The sequence below is a fragment of the Vicia villosa genome, linkage group LG3, assembly GCF_029867415.1.
Source record: "Vicia villosa cultivar HV-30 ecotype Madison, WI linkage group LG3, Vvil1.0, whole genome shotgun sequence".
Taxonomy (NCBI): Eukaryota; Viridiplantae; Streptophyta; class Magnoliopsida; order Fabales; family Fabaceae; genus Vicia; species Vicia villosa.
The window spans coordinates 11,850,433-11,862,727 of record NC_081182.1 but is presented as its reverse complement, the minus strand read 5'-3'; the positions used below and the strand labels follow the sequence as shown (position 1 = coordinate 11,862,727).

The following is a 12,295-nucleotide window of genomic DNA, read 5'->3' as shown; positions in this document are numbered from 1 at the left end:
GTTCGAAGAAGCGTCTCAAGTAAGAAACATATATTTTGTTTATTGTTTATGCTTTCATTTCAAGATATTTAGGGTTTAGCACTTCATAGTCACTCCAATTTCAACACTGCTACTGTTCTTGTGTTTGTTGTAAGGAAAAGTTTCTAGAGAGACCCATCATTTTCATTTCTTTTGCTAATGTTCTTGTGTTAGTTGTGAGGAAAAGTTTCTAAAGAGACTCATCATTTTCATTTCTTTTCCATCATAGGGGACATTTCTTGATTGAGAAGCAATCCAGTAGCATGATGATTGATAGCAAAGCAGATGGAAAAAGAATGGGCGTAGTAGAGTGGGCTAACTTACCACAAGATATCATTGAATTCATATCTAAAAAGTTGACAATCTACTCCGACTATCTCCGATTCCGATGCGTCTGTCGCACCTGGAATTCCTATCTTCCCAAAACTCCTCTCCATCTACCACCTCAATTCCCATGGCTCATGCTTTCTCACAATTCCTTCTTTGACCCCTCCACCAACAAAATCCACCACCTCAATCTCCCTCTATCTAACACTCTTATCTGTGGCTCTTCTTTTGGCTGGCTAATCATTCTCCATGATATCTCTGAGGTTCGTCTTCTCAACCCTATAACCCACGTCACATTTTCTCTCCCTTCTCTCAACACTTTGCCAGAGTTTGTTAGTAAGCTATCAAATAATAATAATAGGCAACTCCTTCGCAAAGTCGTCTTGTTATCTAGCCCCTCGCTTGGCGACGACTTCGCTGCATTCGCCATTATAAATTCAAGTGTGTAAGCATTCTGTAGAAAAGGCTATGATTCTTGGGTTCCCTTCAATGTGAACGGATATCACCTATGGATGGACATTGTATCCAAAAACAGTTTGTGTTATGCTATGAGCATAAAAGGAATGATAGCGGTGTGTGATGTTGAAGGTCCTCGAGTCTCCATTTTTGAGACGACAACGTCTGTCAATTTATCGAAGGATATTTTCTATGTTGGGTTTTCCGGGGAAGACATGTTGTTGGTCTCTCGGAATTTACTAAAGGAAGATGAATCTCAGACAGAAATGTTTCGGACTTTAAAGATGAATTGGAATATGCTAAATTGGGAAGAAATTCATACTCTGGGCGAAAACATGCTGTTTGTTGGGCTGAGGTCTTGTGTTTCTTGTTCTGCTGCTGATTTTGCTGGATGTCGTCCAAATCGTATCTATTTTTCTAACGATTATTTTGGGAAAGACGATTTTGGCATCTTTAGTTTATCAGATGAAAGCACTGAGCTGTTGGCCAGTTATCCACTAAAATCAGATTGTCGTTTAAGATTTCCAGTTTGGGTTACACCAAATCCGCGATGAGCTTAAAATCTCAACGACCTGATTTGACACTGTTTCACATTCATAAATATAAAAGCAAAATAGTGTCTAAAGTTGCAGCATAGCAAGATGTAGGTGACTACTTAAAAACTCTGGCTTGTGTTCTTATTGCAGTAACTAGTTTACCTTAAATTTGTATGCGGCTACTTAAATACATTGGCTTTGAATCCAATTGTGGGATCAATTTCCCCTCAGAGTTATTCTTCTTATTACGATGCACTTTATAGATATGCTATTCTGTTGTTTACTAAAATATTATTGATAAAAATAAGAAGAATTCATATAACAAATGTCGAATGAAAACTTATATAAGTACACATGAAAATTATCAAAATTCGAACTATTGTTTCAAATGAAAACTATCACATTCAAGTACAGATGCAATTTCTATTCTAAGAGATTACTAAACCAAGGTTGAAATGGAGTTTAAAGCTCACTAATACATATACATGAGTGGAATGAAAACAGTATCTTTTGTTTGTATGGTCTGCAAGCACCTTAGAATTTGAGTCAAAGTGAACTTGGATTTTCCTTTTAGGGTTATTTCACCAAACACTCATTGTGAAATTTTGAAATATGGACATAAGTTTCACTCTGCTCGGACGATCCTCCGTTGAGATCGGTGAGGAGAAATTTTTCGCCGACACTTCGATCTCGTCTATTGGCACTTTCTTGGCTCCCGATGTGTCTAATAGTATTGTTTGACAGTATAAAATAAAATCTAGATAAATATTTGGATTTGATACTCAAATACGGTGGCATCTAAGGTGAACCCCCATTTAAATGCTTCACCATGGACCATGACTATAAATAATTAGATTTGGTATAATATCATATCTTATAGTATTTTCGTTGGAATTGGACTCTCAAGTCTTTGAGTAATTCCTTATCGTTAAAGATGACAATGAAAAAAATAAGAATAAAAGTAGGATTAGGGTTTGCGGAAATTAAAAGAGAAGAAAAAAGTTTTTTCTGCAGAGTTTCTCTCTGCCTACAAACTGTGGAAATTCTGTTATTCACTTGCAACTGCAACTTCTATGAATACAAGTTATTTTAAAATAGGGGTTACTCCTTCTTTATATAGTTTTAGGTTTGCTTTCTCCCTGAGCCAATGTCCAAAACATAAAAGCCAAAAATACATATTTTAGACCTAAATCTAATCCAATTAAATCTGTGTGTAACAAACTGTTTCTACACTTTGATAGATTTATTCGACACACCTTGTGTTTGAGCAATAACCTACTTCGACACAAGGAATTACAATTTAACACACCACCTAATTCATTGTGTCTAAGTATCTACATTCATCATAGCTCTTAGTCTTTTGAATATTTCAACTAGCACTCCCTTCGTCATGATGTCTGCAATTTGATTCTCAGTTCTGCAGTGTTCCAGATTCATCTTCCCTTTAGCTACCTGCTCTCGAAGATAGTGGAACCTCATTTCGATGTGCTTGCTTCGACCATGTGCTATCGAATTCTTCGCCAGGTTGATAGCTGATATGTTGTCGATCTTCATGGTAATTGCTTCATGATCTTTATCTGTTATCTCTTCGACCAAGTTCATCATCCATGTTGCTTGACATGTGTAACACCCCAAATCTACCCCGCAATTATAAGCGAAAATCAGAGTGCATTTAAAAAAATATTCATCAGAGATGGGATGTCACAATTCGACTTGAACCAACAAACATACTCTTATTGCAATCAACACAGATACATAGCATTCGGAAAACAAGACTTTATCCGACATCTTCCAATTTCAACTATAAACATCTTCATTTTCAACTTAACACAAATTTCATCATAGAATACAACAATCAAGTAATAACGACTAATCCCCCCAAGTGCTACGTATCAGAGAAATGGACACCAACTCGACTATCCATAAAGCAACATAAAGACTTCATAGCAATAACCTCGAACATCCACGACTAATCTTGAGTATCTGCCCATTTCCCATGGTAGGGGAAATATCCGCAAAGGGGTGAGATATCTTACAATATAAAGGAATGCATGATAAATAATATAGGAGATATAGATCATACATAATTTCACCACTTCGCATCACATAACATCTTACAACAAGTTTCACCGCAAAACAACTTATCAATATAATACAACTTTCAAACGGCAACAATATCATTAATCATTTAAGACAACATATTCAAATTCACAATTATAATATCGTCATGTCACAACATACAAATCATCATCTCAACAATGCAAATCACCTAATCAACTCATGATATGGCATCAATGTCAACAATCAACCATGACAATTTATGCAATTCACAAGTAAGATCCCAACACATCACGATAAACATCTCATCATCAAGTCAACACATCACCACAAACATAATAAAATAAGACTCAAATGCAATTCACATGTGACTCGACTTATGCAAATGCATGTGGTACCATTTGGAGTAAAACTCCCACCGTCTCAAAATTTGCCATTGGGCACACCGTCGCTATTTGCCATCAAGGCCACCGTCGCTATTTGCCATCAAGGCCACCGTCTCTTTATGCAATGGATGTGACTCAATAAATGCAACATCCATACAAACCACATAAACAATACGTCACAACATCGTCTAAATCACCATCGAACATTATCAATATAATGTCGAACTTCGACAACAACAAAATCATCATCATTCATAAGAATGCATCACTTCTCAATCACGTCACTATGTTGCATCATCATACAACAATAATTCACCTCACAATACATCACAATACAACTTATCAACATTGACCATACGGTCTACGACAACAACAACAATTTCCACATACTAGCGACAACGACAACAAATTCATCATGTTAACAACAACCACAAATTCATCATATTATAACAAACATCAACGATTCATCATATTGCCAACAACGTCAACACATTCATCGAATTCCTTAATTCAAGTAATCATCATAATACATTATATTCAATTTCATATATATTGTTAAGTCATCGCATGGCATCATCGTCGACTCATACATATCAAATACGCACAATTAATCGCATATAGCATACAACGTCTTTATTAATCATGCATATCATCACATACATCATTATCTCATTCATCATAAGGAAGGTACTTATCATCATCTCAATAACATTGTATCATCATAAGAAAACATACACCAAGTTATACTACAACATAGTTATGTCAATTCATCGCAAAGAGCATACTTCATATATTAACACAACATAGTTCATCAATTAATCCTAATAAACATAGTAGGAAACTATATCATATGGATCATTTTATTGTATCATGGTATAGTTCATTGTGTTAGCTTTCCAACGCTTCAAGCGGCGCCTAAAACGGAGTTACGAATCAAAAGTTACATCATTTCAAAGTTTAGAAAAAGTTCTGCAAAACAGGGTTCGCGGCGCCAACAAAGTTCGCGGCGCGAACTGAGCAAATCCAATTTTTCCTGAGTTTCTGCCAAGCAATTCGTGGCTCGAACCATAGTTCGCGGCGCGAACTGGCAATTTCAGAAAATCCCAAATCTCAGAAAACAGCATACGAAACCCATCCCAAAACCCCTAAACTCAACCCAAATCAAGCTGAAAACACCAACCATCATGAACAACAATAGAATACATGTTATAAACACAAATACAACACATATTATGGATCTTCTAACATCATAAAATCATCAACATCAATTAAAACACATTTCAAATCATAAATTTACACATTTGTTCATAAACCCTAACATCTCTACACACAACTTCCATGGAGAATAACATACAATCTAACCCACCATATACATCATCATGCCAACCCTTAGAGAGTAAGAACCCCACCTGTCATACCCCAAAATTTGCCCATACTATTTCTCCTATTCAAATTCAAATCAAAGCATAAAGCTCAAAGACACTCTCCTAAACAAAGGTTTAAGAAACTAGGGTTTTGTTTTTCTCAAAAAAGAAAACAACTTCTAAGGTTTCAAATGAACCCAATGGGCCCAATCTTTTTTATTCAGTCATGACCCTTAAGCTATCCAAGACATCCAATCCAATTGCCACGGATTATTGAGTTTTATTTGATTTTATATGAATTTTTTATTCATTTAAAAGGTAATATAATTCATGTAAATAAAATAAAAATCAAAGACTTTGATTAGGATATGTTTTTAACCAAATTCAATCATCAATTAAACAAAATATTTTTGGCTACTTTATCATTATTATTTATATTTAGTTGGGTCATACTCAATTAAATATTGAATAAAATGCATAAAATAATAAATAATTGGATTAATTTTTCAATCACACCTAAAGACCCAAGCATCAAATATTGGAAGAAATCGTGTCAGGCACATAAGGATGGATCAAAATTTCCAAAATTGGAAAGATTATATACAAGTTCCAAATGAAATCTCCATATTTCTCCAATCAAAGATTTGGTTCAAGTTTTGCAAACCTAATTGAATTCACTATATATGCTGACTTGCAAAGTGGAAATTAGGGGACGATTTGCTGCTGTAGAGGACGATAAAAAGCTTCAAAAATCCAAGAACAAGGGCATTTGCGGGTTCCAGGTGTCAGTGAGTTTCAAGCCAAACACAAAGCCTCAACCGATTCCTGGAAGTTTTCTGAAGACACTGCAACTCTCAGCATCGGCAAAAAGCTCAGAACCACCGCTACCTCGCGCTACGGTTTGCGTTTTCGTCTTCGGGTCTAATTACACCCATACATGCATCTTAAACAAATTTTGCATCTATATTTGTGTGTATATCGATGATTTCAAGCTATCTGGATGTTTAAATTGATTTTGGTTGAGGTTTGAATGATTTACCATGTTTAGGGTTTCGAATGCACAATTTAGGGCCAGGTGATCAGGGACTTTATCAAGCCGAATTGATTGGATTTTTGTGACCAAGGGACGTTATTCATTAGATCTGGGCTTTCGTTTGGTACTATACAGTGTTAATTTGCAGGTTTTAGTGAGGAATGCCTATGGCCACGGAACAAAACCGTGGCTGAAAGTCGTCTTATTTGCAGAAGACCAACGAGGACGATGAAGGGGAAAGCGCGCAAAGCTTTCAAAATTTAAATGGTTCATTGTTTTGTTTATTTCGTTTTTCGTCCATAGCACTAACAGCAAGCGTTCCTTGGCCTAATGGTAAGTGGTAACGCGCCATATTGGTCCTATTGCCCTCCCCGTCGCCGGTTCGATCCTCGGGGATTGTTTTTTCTTTACATTTTACATGTCACCTAGCGATCCAGTGCTTCATCCCTGACGCAGCCTCATAATACCAACACATATCTCGGCCGTTGGATCTTGATATGCGCAAATCCAAGAGTCCTGAGATTGATGCTCCACGGTGGACGTCCAGAAGACCACCACACCAGAATATTAAGATAAGTTTTCTAATTTCTTTTTATTTTTAATTATATAAAGTCTTTATTTATTTATTTATATATATATAAATTTTATATAAATATTTTCTCTTTTTACAAAACTCTAAAAAAAAAATTAACAAATTTTTTTTTTTTTTTTATTTTATCATCGATTATTCGATTTTATTTTATTTTAAAATAGTTTAAATTGTTAAGTTGTTTTAAATTAGCAAGTTAATTTCGATTAATTCATTAAAAATAAATCTTGATATTTAAAAAAAAATTCAAAATTTATTTCTGATTGATTTAATTAATTAGGTTGAAAACCAATAATTAATTAAATCCAATTTTATTTAATTTACGCCCCAATCAGGGTTTGCGAGAATTAGCCATACACTCACTGCTTCCTGTTATTTTTCTGTCAGTTCTCAATGGTCAGAGTTAATGCTTCAGGCAAACCTTTGCCCACCAACCCTGTCAGGGCAAATGCCAAGCTAAGTATTCTTCACTCATTTACTTTTAACTTCTTTATTTTTGTTTTATGGTTAATAGAATTCGCCTTCGAATCTGGTAATGCACTCACCCTTCTTTGTTTGCCATTTTTCCTTTTCAGGGTTTGTCGAATGCCAAAGCTACGCTGTTGGTAACCCTAAACCTCATTTTATTTTATGGCTTTTATTATTACTTGTGTCAAACCCTATTAAGGGATCCGCTGGTTACAATTTCCCTCCCCCATATCTGTTTGATTATATTATTTAAATGCGTGGTTAGTAAGATAGGGAGTGACAACCATTAAATTGAATTAGCCTCACTAAAGTTACAAGATAATATATTTGAATATAATCACGTGATTGTTGCACACACGCACGCTTTTGGGGTAACCTCTCTGTTGCCTTGTTGCCTGTTGCCTGTTGCCTGTTGCTTGTTGCCTTCGTGTTTTTGCAGAATAAGCCACGTCCCTCGAATTCGAAGATACCTCAGCCATGTTGCCTCGATAAAAAGGTCACGACCCTGAATGATGCTGCCTTCGATACACAAATGACCTCGACCCTCGGATGTTGCCTACGGAAAAAGGCTGAGGTATCTTCTGGCTGCCTACGAAAATGGCTTATTCTGATCCTTGCCTTAGACTACCTGCCCCTCTATGGCATGGGACAGTCTTATGGCAAAGGATGCTTCGATGACCCTTCAACCTCCAAACGAAAGGCTTCCTGCCCTCTTATGGCAAGGATAGACCCTTTCATTCTGAAAGGCTAAAAAGAGACCTATCATCTGAGTTTAAGGTAATTGCCCCTAATTGCCTTGCAATGCTCAAATCTTTTTATTATATTCTTTCTCATAATTTTTCAAAAGGGCAACGCTCATTTACGAGCTAAAGTCCCTATCTCTTTCATCTACATTTTCTAAACAAACGAGCAAGCAAAGCAATTAAGAGCCCATGGAAAACCATGGATGCAAAGGGTGCCTTACACCTTCCCTTTGCATAAATTACCCCCCCGAACTTAGATTTCTTTAAAAAGGTTTTTTTTCTGTTTCTTTTTGCCTTTCTGAATTTGTTTGGATAAAATAAAAGTCGGTGGAGACTCTTGCTTAACCGCGACATTTTCGATCGATAAAAAGTCAGTTCACCGTATTACAGAACTGGCGACTCTGCTGGGGATTAAATTCGATAAAAGAGGGGTTACCTTAAGAGTTTAGGAATCACTTAAATGTTTTCTATTGTTTGCTTTGTTTGTTTTATTTTTCAGGGGCGTTTTGGGAATTAACTGATGGACGAATCCTTTTCCCGGATTCAAGAACACTTAAGATTAGGAGTGGCATAGTCATGGCGACCTCTTTCACATATGTGGGAGATGAGTCAATATGAAGTTCACACTTGAGTTAGGACTCCATATCATATGCACACCTTTCTCAAATGAGGGGGGTCTATGTATGTGTCTGTGGGTGCGCCGGAGCTCAAGGACCTTTAGTTACCCTTAACCCATCCTGGCCTTTAGGAACGTAGTGGGGGGACTACTCTTGACAAATGTTAAGAACTAGTCGCTACCCGATGCTACAATTCAGATAGGTTCTTTCTCAAAGTATCATTGCATGGTGCGAATGCATCATGTCCGAGGGTGCTTTAGAAGGGCTGACAATTCTGGATAACTTGTAGAACTTGTTGCTGAAATCTCCTTATCCATAGAAATGCCCTTGGGAAGGACACCTGATCTAAACTCCATGCAAGCCTTAAGCCAAAAATTGTGTGACTTGTATGACTTGTTTGTGTTTGCTACTAACCTTTGTTTCCTTGTAGGTTTTGTTAAAACGACTTGTTTGTCCTTACTATCTCACACTACGCCCAATGCACTGCATTCACATGACATCATGACATCATAAGCATAACATGATTTAACTAACCCTTTCAAGGATCTTAGGAATTTAGGGCGCACAATTTCAGGTACTTTTATCAAGGACTGAATTCCTATCTAGGGGCAAGAGGATTTATTTTTCCTCTGGCCTTATGCCTTCCAATTCAAAGACATCGCACCTGTCAAGGGGCAAGAGGATTTATTTTCCTCTAGCCATGTACCTTCAAAATCAGAAGTTCCCGAATCAGAGGCTATGACCCACTGGATATGGTGAGCTTGATTCCCATAGAAGAACATCCAAAAATCAGAGTTCTTCAAACGAAGAAGCGACCAAATCATTTTTTACGTTGCTAACTAAATTTCCGGAGATCTTTGAAAATATTGCATCTGCATTGCATCACAGGTTTCCACCACAGGTTTCCCACCTCCTCGCTGTTTATTTCAGCACAAATGGATCTCGAGCAATCAGTCAAAAATCTTCAGGCTCAGAACAACCAATTCCGAGAGATGATCTTTAACTTGGCCAAGGGGCAAGAAGAATTAAAGGCACTCCTATTCTTGGGGTACAATTACAATGCGAGATGCGCTTATTATTCGAACAATCCTGGTTATGGTGTAAAGGATGGTAGACCGTTGAAGCGTGCCATTAAAGATTTAATCATGACACTCAAATCAGAAAAGACCACGACAATGAAGTCACGACAACTGAGTTACGACAACAAAGTCACGACAACCGAGTCACGATAATGGAATCACGACAACTGAGCCACGATAATGGAATCACGACAACTGAGCCACGATAATGGAATCACGACAACTGAGTCACGATAATGGAATCACGACAACTGAGTCACGATAATGGAATCACGACAACTGAGTCACGACAACTGAGTCACGATAATGGAATCATGACAACTGAGTCACGATAATGGAATCACGACAACAAAGTCACGATAACTGAGTCACGATAATGGAATCACGACAACTGAGTTACAACAATCAATTCACTCATATGATCCAGACGCTCAGGGCAATCAAGCCAACGAATTCTAACACCTACTATAAACCCAATGCGAGGTGCGCATACCATTCCAACATTCTTGGACATTACAAAAACAATTGATGGACATTGGAGGAATAAGATTCAAGATCTAATCGATAACGGGGAAATAAAATTCAACCCGAAGTCCTGTGGTGATCACCGCTCCTATGCCTAGTCATGACAAGATTGATTGATGTCTCGACGGACGAACTTTTGGATCATTAGACCTAATTTCATTTGCAAGTTCTTTCCTGTTTGTTTAAACATTTGACTCATGATAGACATTATCTGTTTTAATAATCATCATCAGTGCATTGCATATGTTTGTCTTGAATAAATTATTTCGTTACCACTTATTTTAAATTATGTCTTTACTTTGCATGTGTTTTATGATTTCAACTCCTGCTAAGCTGTAGGCCTTTTAAGGGAGGATGACGAAAACGATACCGCAACCTCATACAGTATGCTTTTGAGCGGACTATGCTGATGATGTACAGGCATTGTTTCAATTCCTAAACAGTGGAGATATAAGGATGTTAATCCCTCGTCAACCCCTTTGAGCCTAAGGAGTAGAAGTTTTCTTTCTTGAACAAATTAAAACCCTTGATCATAACCTGGGGCAGGGTAGTTCTCAGTTAATTTGGCTGTGCATTCTATTTTAAGAGAATCATTCAGTACACATTTCAACAAAGGTTTCAATCACAAGCGTTCATCCGCACGCATCAAAGAAGTGTTGAAGATGTCAATCAAAAGCCAATGATGGTTCATCAATCATTAAGAAAGGCAGTCAATATCCTCCAAAAAAAAAATGAAAAAACATATATACAAAGAAAAGCCTGCTAAGTCAAAAATCAAAAAAGATGACTTAGGCAAAAATCAAGGCATCCCGCTGACTGTAATCTCAAAAAACAAACAGTTCAGGCAAAAGTTAGGGATATCAAAAAGAAAAAAAGAGAAGTCAATAAATTCCTGAACAACACAACGTTGTGACTACCAAAAGGAAAAAGAGACTGCCATCTCAAAAAGTTCTCTTTGCTTGTGAACCATCATCATTATCAAAGGTGCAAATCCAAAAGTCTCTTGGAACCTGAATGCATAAGTTGAATTAACTGAGCTTAGGACTGAAGATCATCACGAAGAGGGGTGGGTACAATCAAATTTTGAGCCTTTATCCTTTGTTTCTTAAACCGTGAACCAAGCCACGTTACAGCCCTTAAAAGTCCTAACTGAAGCATGGTTAGTTCGAAAGCATACTGTCACCAAAAAGGTATCCTGACTCCTTAAGGTTTACCAAAAATGTTGAGTTGATATTTCATGTTTTTATAAACATCACGTTGTTACAAATATCATGTTTTACAAATATCGCGCTTTTGCATCTCCTGCTTTAACGTTTTTCAAAAACTCAGGACAAACGTATGCATTGCATCTCATGAATTCATTATTAAACAAATTCTGCTACATAATTTCAAAATGTTAGCAACAGAAAGAATTTGCACATGGTACAACTAATGACTAAAAGTTATCCCGACAGACAAAATCACTTCAGAAGTAATGTCTCTTATGTATTCAAGGGGGACGACATGGTTTGCCCAACCAATCTGGGGCAATCAAGTCAAGATTCAAAAAATCTCTCAAATGCCAAAAAGTCAGAGGCATACATCCCAAGTGGGTTTCAAACTATTTCCCAATCAATCTGGGGCAATCAAGTCAAGATTCCGAGATGCTCGAACAATCAGGGGCATACATCCAAGTATATCTAAAGCTAGTCCCCAATCAACATGGGACACTGTCTTGAGCCTATGATTACTGGGGGCATATCGCCCATAGTGTACATCTCATAAAGTCCTCGCGAGGAGAATCTCTTCAAGTTCCTACTAACAGGGGCAAATCTATGAAAGTCCAGTTTGACATCTTGATCAATACTCAGTGGTGTGTCCTAATCAAATCCAGGAATGGTAGTTACTATAATCCTGGGGGCAATGTTCAAGGCACCCACACTTTCCCGCAATTCCATTTTCACAAGATCATATCCCCACAGAGTAATCATTAAGAAGATATCTTCAAATACTCTCGACAAAAGACATAGCTCCTCAACAGAGTTTACCTCTTCAACATTGCCGGTTCCCCGACACCTATCTCCAATATGGTTTATTAATATCTCTAATCCCCAATC

The 12,295-nt window shown here is 37.2% G+C and overlaps 1 pseudogene; it reads left to right on the top strand.

Moving 5' to 3' along the window:
* Positions 1-314: 314 nt before the first annotated feature.
* On the top strand, positions 315-1,355 carry LOC131657546 (putative F-box protein At3g25750; annotated as a pseudogene).
* The last annotated feature ends 10,940 nt before the right edge of the window (positions 1,356-12,295 follow it).